The sequence below is a fragment of the Dromiciops gliroides genome, chromosome 4, assembly GCF_019393635.1.
Source record: "Dromiciops gliroides isolate mDroGli1 chromosome 4, mDroGli1.pri, whole genome shotgun sequence".
In the NCBI taxonomy this organism is placed as follows: Eukaryota; Metazoa; Chordata; class Mammalia; order Microbiotheria; family Microbiotheriidae; genus Dromiciops; species Dromiciops gliroides.
In genome coordinates this window covers 474,910,579-474,921,831 of record NC_057864.1, presented here as the reverse complement: position 1 = coordinate 474,921,831, position 11,253 = coordinate 474,910,579, and positions in this window count along the sequence as shown.

Genomic DNA, 11,253 nt, shown 5'->3' with positions numbered 1-11,253 from the left:
TAGTGGTGAGGAAGGGTTCCTTATCAGAAAATGAACAGGACCAGATAGGTGGCCCAGTGGATTAGAGCAACAGCCCTGGAGTCAAGAGGACCTGAGTTCAAATGTGACCGTAGATACTTACTCAGCTGTGTGACCCTGGGCAAGTCACTTAACCCTGAAAGAAAGAAAAGAAGGAAGGAAGGAAGGAAGAAAGGAAGGAAGGAAGGAAGGAAGGAAGGAAGAGAGAGAGAGAGAGAGAGAGAGAGAGAGAGAGAGAGAGAGAGAGAGAGAGAGAAAGAAAGAAAGAAAGAAAGAAAGAAAGAAAGAAAGAAAGAAAGAAAGAAAGAAAGAAAGAAAGAAAGAAAAAGAAAGAGAGAGAGAAAGAAAGAAAGAAAGAAAGAAAGAAAGAAAGAAAGAAAGAAAGAAAGAAAGAAAGAAAGAAAGAAAGAAAGAAAGAAAGAAAGAAAGAAAGAAAGAAAGAAATATGAACTTGGGTTTCCTCACTTCCCTTTCTCTGCCCTCCAGAAGCCTGGCACCTGCAGAAGAACAAAGGTGACTTTTCCAGCGCTGACCTCAATGATTTCATTTTGAGGAAGCTGTCAAAGAGCTGGTGATTGTATCCCCAGCCTGGAGAAGGGGAGGTTTGGGTCCTTGGGCTTTAGCCAAGGCCAGAATAGTCTGTTGGAGGGAGACCTACCTGGCTTTCTTGCTAGGGTTCTCCACTGACAGCGGCCCCATCCACAAAATCACAAGAGATTTGACATCTAGGTAGTGTCAGAAGTCCTGAGCTTAAAAATCTGGCCTCAGACGCTTACTAGCTGTGAGACCTTGGGCAAGTCACTTAGCCTCCATTTGCCTCAGTTTCCTCATCTGTATAATGGGGATAATAATCACACCTACCCCCAGGGTTATTGTGAGACTTTGCTCTATGTTTTGGCCATGATGATGGTGATGACGAGGGAGGCTAGTGAGAAGGGTCCCTTCTATTAGGCAGCAAGTCTCTGGTCATTTAAAGTGTAGGAGACATTCTGGGCGACCCCACAAAACCACAAAGATACTTTCGGCATGGACCTTCAGGAGTTTAGAAACTAGAAGCATGCTGGGAGATCACCTGGAAATTCACAAAATTACCAAAAAATAATCTACCACATACCCGTCAAGATCATCTGATCTTCACTTAAACTTCCCCGGGCCTCAGTTTCCCCATTTGTAAATCAAAGAGGTCCCACTAAATGACCTCAAAGGTTCTGTCCAGACCTAAATCTATGGTCTTGTTGTCCTGTCACCTTCAAGGATGGAGAACCCATGCCCTCCCAAGGCAGCCTGTTCTGTTTGGGGATAATTCTAATTCTAAGATTTTCCCCCCCTCAAATCAAACCTAAATTGGCCCCTTTGAAACTCTCACCCACTGACTTCTCTTTCCTCTGGGGCCAGATAGAACAAGTGGACTCCATTTATTGCCTGACCTGCTTTTCAAGTATTTACTGAGCGCTGCCCACCAGGCTTCCCTCTATACCTGGCTTGGAGCCTTTCCCACAAGTTCATTCTCTCCAGCTCTTTCAGCACAACCTCATACATCATGAAGCTGAGGCCCTTCCTTCACCACCCTGGCTGCCCTCCTTTGGACAACCTCCAGCCTGTTAAGGTGGTTATTCAAATGTGCCCAGAACTGAACACAGGTCTTCATATTTGATGTTAGAGTGGCAGAAGACAGGGAGATGACCACCACCGGCCTCCAGGACCTGATTGTTAAATTTTCTCCGAATCTCCAGAGCCTGATTGTTAAACTTTCAGTGTGAGCATTTACACCTCAGAAATCTACAAAGGCTACAAGTCATGGCTTGAATGATTGTTTTGCTGATTGTCTAGGTTTAAAGAAAGTGATGGGAAAAATGTTACTAATGCTGATTCAACTTAAAAGTGTGTCATGCATCATCTTCTCCAGCTGGTTGTTAAATATTTACCAGCATACAACTGCCTACCTCCTACCAGATACTAAATATCTGCTAAAGAAGCTAACTTTTGGGGGTGGCTAGGTGGCACAGTGGATAAAGCACTGGCCCCGGATTCAAGAGTACCTGAGTTCAAATCTGGCCTCAGACACTTGACATTTACTAGCTGTGTGACCCTGGGCAAGTCACTTAACCCCCATTGCCCTGCAAAAAAAAAAAAAAAAAAGAAGAAGCTAACTTTTTTGGTTTCCATGTTACACCATTAACATATTATACTTGCAGTCCACTGAGACACTCAGATCTTTCTCACAAAAACTGTTGCCCAGCCGACTTCCCACACCTCATACTTGTGAAGTTAGTGTTTTGAGCCAGTGAAGAACTCTTACATTTAATCCCTATTATATTTTTCATCTATCATTTTTTTTTGGTTTGTTTTAATGAGGCAAGTCAGTCAAAGTCAATGAAGAGGTATGGGGTAGGTGTGAATAAAGAGGAGTTTATTATAAAGGAAAAAATTCTTAGGAGCTGCTCCAGAATGGATGCAATCAAAGAAATATATCATCTAAAGAGAGTAAGGAGTAAGAAATGGAAAGTCCGCACACTTCATGGGTGCCTAGATGAAAAGATCTAGGGGAAGGTCCCACCTAGCAGACTGGGCAGGCCCTCCATGGAGCATCAACAGATCCTCATGGACAAGAGCCACATGGGAGGAGAATATGTAGATGGGCTGCTTGCTACCCACCCCACTGGAACACCAGTGGAATCACATAAATAAATAAATAAATGTCATCTACTTGATTCAGCCCTTTAGTCTAGTCTCTCCGAATCTTAGGATCCTGTCTCTGAAACCCAAGACATTTGCTATCTTTCCAGCCTTGGGTCACTCAGAAATTTGACAAGCACTTCACCTATATCTTTTTCCTAGTCATTGATAAAAAAGTTGAGCAGAGGCCAAACACTGAACCCTGAGTCACTCCAGTAGAAATTTCCCTCCAACCCTTGAACCTTCAAGGATTATTTGGTAGATCTGAACCCTTCTGCTCTAGCTGTGAATCTGTGTACTATTTTTCTAGCCCATATTTCTCTATCTTGTCCACAAGAAAAGACTTTGACAAATGTGTTGCTGAAATCAAATCATAGTTTGTTCACAGAATGTACCCTGATCAATCTGTCTGATTACTCTGGGGAAAAAAAAAGGAATAAGGTTAGTCTGGCATGACCCAACACCAACCATTCCTAGATTTCAATTTGGAACTCTACATGAAAAGTGACTGAACTGTCCGGATCCATTGATTCAGTGATCCCAATACTGAACACATATACCCGCAAGGAAAGACAGAAACAATGCACATCAAAATATTCATAGCAGTATTCTGTGTGTTAGCAAAATTTTGAGTGGGTGTTGCTCATCCACAAGGAAATGGCTAAAAGAGCAAGGTTAAGGGAATGTCATGGAATATTATTGTGAAATAGGAATGAATGGATGGGAAAAACATTGATTAAGTGCTTACTTCACAATGCTAAGTCCTGGGAATAACAAACACAAAAATAAAGACAGTTCTTGCCTTCAAGCGGTTTGCATTCTAATTGTGGAGATAACACAAATAGTGAAGAGACATTTCATAGTTTAGAATTCTAATGGGGAAGTCTCTAATATATAGCAGTGATGACTAGGGAAGGATATTTTGTTTTGGAAAGTTAAAGAATAGTAAGTTGGCCCATGAAGAAGTAAATTGACACACCCAGTCCAGGAACAATGGCAGAATTGATTTGATCTTAGTTCATGATTCCAGGGAAATGGGGCTAGGGCAGCTGGCAAGGCTATGGAAGAGATGAGGAGAGATTTCAAAGAAATGTGGGAAGGTGTGTACAACTGATGCAGAGTAAACAGAACAGGAAGTCCTTTTCACATGAGGTTCAGTCTTCCAGAACTATATTCCATTCAAGGGTCCCATCCCGCCAAGTCTAAGTAATACCTATGATGTAAAATTTGTTTTCCTGTATTATGTTCTCTAGTTCACCTTGTTTTATCACTCATACTTTCACTTATAAATGTAGATGTACACATAGACATGGATAGACATATGGATGTAGATGTAAATGTTACTATATGGACACGGACATAGATAAGACATAGAAATAGATCGATATAGATAAGTATCTGAGGTCAGGGATCTTACTGGTCTCATGGAAGTGAAAGATGGGCCACTGGAATTAAATAATAGACATGGATCTTTTTTTCCATAGATGAGGAAGCTGAACCACTTCTAGAGGGATTAGCTTCCTGTGCTCCAAAGAATAATGATGAAGGGAGAAAAAAAAAACAATCACTCCATAATTATAATGATCAAGTTTGGCCCAAGAGAAGAGCAGGGGAAATGTAGCTATGTCCCTCCTTTGCAGAGGTGTGGGACTATGGATGTGAAGCAGTGAACATATTATCAGACTTGGTTGATGGGTCAGTTGTTTTTTTTTTCTTTTTTTTTTTTTTGGTGGCCTCAGACACTTGACACTTACTAGCTGTGTGACCCTGGGCAAGTCACTTAACCCTCATTGCCCTACCAAAAAATCCAAAAAAATAAAAGAGAGATTGTTCTCTGGGGAGGAGAGAGAAGGAGGGGGGAAGAGGTATTTTTTGAAACAGAGATGCTAAAGAAACAAAATCTATTAATGATAATCTAAATTTTATATATCTGTAGCTATAGTATATAAATATATAGCATATAAGTATATATAATTAGTTTATATTTAGTACATATGTATGTATATGGGATGTATATGTATGTGTATGTATATTTATGTATATGTATACACACATATAGTACTACCCAGAGACTAGGAATAAGCTACTACTTCTAGATTGTTGTGTGTCGTTCCTTCTCAAAGATGTCATGACTTGCAGTGAATTGGATTTAAGTGAGGGGGGCTGTGCAAGGTCACCAACCTCACTCTCTTCTCCAGAGTCATCTGGGTCCAGTGGCAAGATATATATCAAGACAACTGGAGATGGCCCTAGATGTTTAAGGCAATTGGGGTTAAGTGACTTACCCAGAGTCACACAGCTAGTAAGTGTCTGAGTGGAGATTTGAACCCAGATCATCCCAACTTCATGGCCAGTGCTCTATCCACTGAGCCCCCTAGCAGCCCGACTACTTACAGACGACTTCTAGATAATGCTCCGAGGAAGACAAGCAGGGCAGTAGGAGTTTGTGACTCACCGCTGAGTCGGGTACCAAACTAGGTCTTGGCCAACCCAACATAAACAGAGAGGTTGCTGGTTTCCAGGGCATGAAGGGTGCCTCCCCAGAACCGTCACACCTCCTGACCACTCATGACCCACGAATCTGGTGATTCATGCAGGACAGATGCTGCCTCCAGAAGGACCCTCAAGAGCGCAGCTAAGGTTGGAAGCTAGTAGGCGGGGGAGGGGGGGGGAGGGAGCGGGCGGAAGGAGTCTCAAGTGCAGTTGGTGTTTTCATCCCTCTGCTGATTGACATTAAAGAATTCAGAAGAGAAAGGGGAGGGAGCAGCTGGCCAAGGAGACGGCATCTGAGACCAGGGTTTGGACTTCTAGATCACAGTGTGCCTTCAAATAAAGGCACAATGAGCACTTTGCCAGGAACAGAAAGCAGGAGAGGGCTAGGGGCTGGGAACTGGGGGCTGGGGAGAGGAGACTTTCACATAATAATAATGGCTAGAATTTATATGGCCCTTTAAGGGTTGTGTTATCTCATTTGATCCAACAACCCTAAGTGCTAGGTGCTCTTATTGTCCCCGTTTTTCAGATTAGGAAACTGAGGTAGACCAAAGTTAAGTGACTTGTCCAGGGTCACTCAACTAAATTATCTAAGGTAGGATTTGAATTCAGGTCTTCCTAACTCCAGATTCAATGTTCTATCCAGTCTGCCCCTGAAGTGGCTTTAATTTGAAGAGGGAGAAAGAAAACCATCCATCTTGTTCTGTTAAGACCAGCACAATTGAGTAGCCAGTATAACATAGGAAGAATAATGAATGGAGGGAATGAATGAAAACGTTTATAAAGCACTTACTATGTGCCAGGCACTATGTATGCTAAATTCTGGAAATACCCATATCTATAAGAAGCAAGAGATACATGTGTGCGATGTGAGACCTATCTAAGTGATCCAGCTAGGTTCCAGACTGAGTCCAGCAGGGTGTTCAGACACCAAGTCTCAACCTGCTAAAGAGAAGACAGTTGGAAGTGAAAACCCACTTTGTCTGCAAGAAGCCCAATTTAGTAAGACTGGATTAGTCTTCTGCCGGTGTGACGGGGGATGAAGTGGCACAGCATTATTCCTTCCCCTCTAAACGAAGTCAGAGGTGACTGACATGCTCCCCCCACTCTTTCTCTTCTCCCTCCCTCCTCCTCCCCAGCATCTGCATGGCCCTGGGGAATTTCCCAGTGGCTCCACAGTTAAAAGTCTGAAACCCAATCTCCCACAGGGGGAGAGATGCCAGAAGAAGCTTCTTTGGGAGTGATGAGCAGGAAAGGTTTTCGAGAGGGGCCAGATCTTTTGTTTGGGGTTTTTTTTTGGCAGGGCAATGAGGGTTAAGTGACTTGCCCAGGGTCACACAGCTAGTAAGTGTCAAGTGTCTGAGGCCAGATTTGAACTCAGGGCCTCCTGAATCCAGGGCTGGTGCTTTATCCACTGAGCCACCTAGCTGCCCTAAGGGGCCAGATCTTTCAAGTGAGAGGATTGACCAGATGAGCTCTGAGGTCCCTTCTGGCTCTGAATCTATGACCCTAAGACCTCAGGTTGTTAAGGGTTAAAATTCTAGCTAAACTGTCTAAAATATCTAATGAGTGGTCGCCAATAAATTATAAGCTTTAGCAAGAGTTAGGTTTTTAAGCATTTATTAAGGAGAATAAGAATTTGGTAAAGAGAGAGAGAAAGGCCTAGATTCCTATCTATTAAAGGGAGAGCACATTTCTAGCTCCCTTCTCCGCCAGCGTCCTCAGGAAAAAAAGACCGAGACTGAGCGCCAGTCTCTTCCTTCCTCCTCCCACTAGTCTGCGTCACTTCCTGACTCCTGGTCTTGCCCTCAAAGACCTTCCCTTCATGGGCAGAACTCCTCTACAGTAAGTATCCAGCAGGTGGCGTCATTCCAATCGTTACAGTCCCCCCTGTTGTTCCTCAAGAAACAAAATGTTTCCTTGACGGAACAGTAAAAACAATATAATAACTATTGCTAACTAATAATATGTGAACAACAATATAGAAAAGGAAGAGAGGAAAGTTTTGTCCAGAGGGGTGATTTTTTGTCCTCATGAACCGACGCTTTGACATTGGTCTTGCAAAGGGAGGGCCTCTGCAGAGAATACATATTACAGATGGTGTATATTATAACAGAAAGAGAAAAAAACAACAAAAACAACAAATCAAAACTGTTCATTTAAAGTCTCTGAAAGTCTTTTCTCAGATGTCCTCTAGGTGTAGTCGTGGAATGGAAGTCTTTTCAGGGGTTGATGTGTGGATGCTGGTAATCAGCCAGGAAATTTCCTACAAAATTGAGCTTAACACAACTTTAAAATAGCTTTGTCAATAATCAAAATCAAACAATGAAAGTTCTCAAAAACATGTCTAAGGGAATTCAGAATCTTAGTTGTTACACATGAAACATATAATAAAACAAAAATTGAACCATTCTTTAAAATTATAATCTTACTATAGTCCCCCCTTATGGAGGGTAATTGAGAAGACAATTGCTGCAATATTAATTAATAAAAATAATTTTTATCTTTGTTTTATCACTTTTTGCATCATCTGCCTAATTATCCTCATGCCATTATGAGAAATTAAAAAATCTAATATAATTGGTAACAGGTGTCAAGGCCAAATTCAACACTGTATTTATCATGACACCTGAGATAATTATGGGGGTTACCATAAAAGAACAGAGAAATGATGGGATGTGAGCATTCCCACACTTGAGCAATATGTACTGCCCATACAGTATGCCAGACTTAAAATAGGTGGATGGAATATATGTCCATGGCACTGAACATATTGGAGGAAACTGAGTCAGACTTAATCAGATGCATGGGATTGAGATGTCCATGGCATCAGGCATATAGGAGGGAGCATAGAAGCCAGGTGTAGAAGTGAGATGGGTGGGATGAATACTTCCAGCCATCTGTACAATATTGTGGGGAAAAAGAGAATAAAATATTAAACCAAGAGAATCCAACCTCAACATTAGTCAAAAGCCGTTCCCTCGGCCATACCTTGACTTCATGCATGTCTCCCCTCATGTGACAGTTCAGTGTCTGCTCTTGCATGTATTCCTCTTGTGATTGGATGGCATCTTGGCCAACTGGCATCTGATAACTCAGAATAAAGGCAATTAGTGTCTTAAATGATAAGTTCCCATAATCCAAGTCTCATATGGATTTAAAAATTGAGGATAATAAATGATTGCAAAAAATGTGAATACATCTTGACTCAGAATATAATATATAATTATGCAACAATTTCAAATAATACCCCTTTTTTTTTAACTTAGTATACAATTATTTTTTGAAAAATCTGAACATATTTAAATACAAGTTAAAGCACAACACAATCTCAAAGAAAACTTTTTTTTTGAAAAAAAGAAAACTTTTACAAATGTTCCCCTCTTTTTTTTTTTTTTGAATATGCTTATCAAAAATAATACTTCTAGAATCAATTTATACTTGCCATGGCAACCAATTTGCCAGGGAAATGCTTTAAAGAGTTTGATCAAATAATCAGTTGAGAAAAAATAACAAAAACAAACAACTCAGAATATGGGAGCACAATACTCCTAGAATTAACATTGTATTATGAAATCAAAACCATGTTTCAAAATTAGATAGATGAATGAATAGAAGAAGATACACGTGGAACAATAAAAGACAATGAAATTCAAACTAGGGAAATCTAAATGAATATGAACTTAATATCAATAAGAGTATTATAAAATATAAACTGGACCACATGACTATAAAAAGCTTTTACAAATATTCTCTTTGTTTTAGAAACTAAGTATAAAACACAATCTCAAATGCATGAAAATCTCTACGAAAATAAACCCATACCATTAATTTAAAAATGTATATATAATAGCATAGAAATCCTATGTAACCTCTGAACTGATACTATTACTCTGAGTGAATTCAGAACACTTTTGATTCCGATATCTAAAATCCCCAATACTCATATCAATACCTTGCTGCTTACTTCTACATTTCTCTAAAATATATACCCTTCCATGGCAAAAGAAGCAGAGTCTTGAACTATGTTGATGGTTGTCATTCTTATTCAGCTTAAGTTTTTCTTCTTTAACCCCTTTATATTGTCTGTCAGTCTTTTCACCATACAAATGCTTTATAAGATTACTAATTAAAGACAAAAGCAGGTTAGCAAAATTATGAACAAAACGAGCATATCTGGAATTTAAAGGGTTTTCTAAGGGTGTCTCAAAAGCACAGCCAGGCTGGGGAAGGGCTGAGCCTGAAGCTGCAAATGTAGTTAGAGAAAGTTGCGCATGAGCATTAGATCTCTGGACTTCCCAGGCAGGGGAAGCTATGGGCTTGGCCATAGGAGGAGTAGAGGGTGGGGTCTGGAGAGGAGGGGAGGGACCAGCGCAATTTGAATCCGACTTGATTTTGAACTCAGGCCTGGATTCCTCTTCCCCCACTTGGCCTCCAGGTGCTAGGGGATTAAAAGCTTCTAGAGGGTGGGTCATTGCCTCCAGGCATGCAAAATTAGAGCAACAATTAGTGTTAGAACTGGGAAAAGCTGCGGGAATCTCTTCAGGTTTCTCTGAAAAAGCATGGTTGGGAGAGGGAGAGATATTTCCTTGTGTGAGTAAGTTGCTGGCTCTTTTAACAAAAATAAAAAGAAAAATAGAAAATCCACAAAAACAAAGCATTAACATGATCTTATCCCCCATTTGTCTGCTTAAAGAGACTAAAATCAAAAATAGGGTAATTAGGGAGTTTAAAAGGTCCATTTGAAAAAATTTAAAGGAAAACACAGCCAGTGCGCCAGTACTTAGCAGTTAAAGGGAGAGGGAGGGGAAATTTCTTACCCAACCAGCAGATCAGAAGAAGACTGAAGTTTAGCTTTCCTCTTCGTGGTCAGCCATCTGTTAAGGGCTAAAATTCTAGCTAAACTGTCTAAAATATCTAATGAGTGGTCACCAATCAATTACAAGCTTTAGCAAGAGTTAGACTTTTAAGCATTTATTAAGGAGAATAATAATTTGGTAAAGAGAGAGAGAAAGGCCTAGATTCCTATCTATTAAAGGGAGAGCACATTTCTAGCTCCCTTCTCCACCAGAGTCCAGAGGAAAGAGAGCGAGACCGAGCGCCAGTCTCTTCCTTCCTCCTCCACTAGTCCACGTCACTTCCTGATTCCTGGTCTTGCCCTCAAAGACCTTCGCTTCATGGGCAGAACTCTTCTACAGTAAGTCTCCAGCAGGTGGCGTCATTCCAATCGTTACAAGGTCAAATCCTTCCTCTCCCACTAATCACATGTGGGACCATGCATGGGCAAATGACCTTGCCTCTCTGGGCCTTAGTTTCCTTATCTGTAAAATGATGAGTGTTGGACTAGATGGTTTGTTCCAGTTCTAGAGCTCTGAACCTCCGGGTTCTAGATCTGTGACCCTATCATTTAGAAGGTAGATGAGGTGGCTGCCTACCTGGCATGGCCTGGGGAGCACCAGACTATTCCTATTCTGAAAGTTCTTCTCCACTGGATCACCACAGTGCCTGGAAGGAAGGTTGCCATTCTTGTTGATTTGAGTCTCAGAGTCTGATTCCCCTTATTGGCATTCATCTCACTGACAAACAGTGGTGTTTACCACGTAAAGAAGGCGACTGGGGGGCTCCTCCACCCACCCTCTTTACACTAGGTTATCAGGTGGTATAGGAAGGGGGTTCCCCTCTGAGCCAGGAAGACCTGGGTTCTGTCCTGCCTCTGACACAGACTGGCTGTATGACCCTGTTCAAGTCACTTAAAGGATCAGTTTCCCTAAGATTGTAAATTGAGGAGAAGGTTCTGATCTGCATTGGCAGAGGAAAGTCTTTATTCCTCATCCCTTGGCCCTCATTCCTCCCTTAGTCAAACCTGATATGAGTATCCAGGAGGAAGACGGAGGAGTGTCTGATGGGCCAGGCCCTCATCCCTGCCCTGCTTCTGTCTCTGGGGAAAGAGAACAATTTGGTCCTTTCATGTGCTGTGGAACAAGAGAGGTACTGTCTCCAGAAGCTTCCCCCTAGGGAGAGGACTCTGTAACCCACTGAGCATCATCCTGCCTCACTTCCCCAACT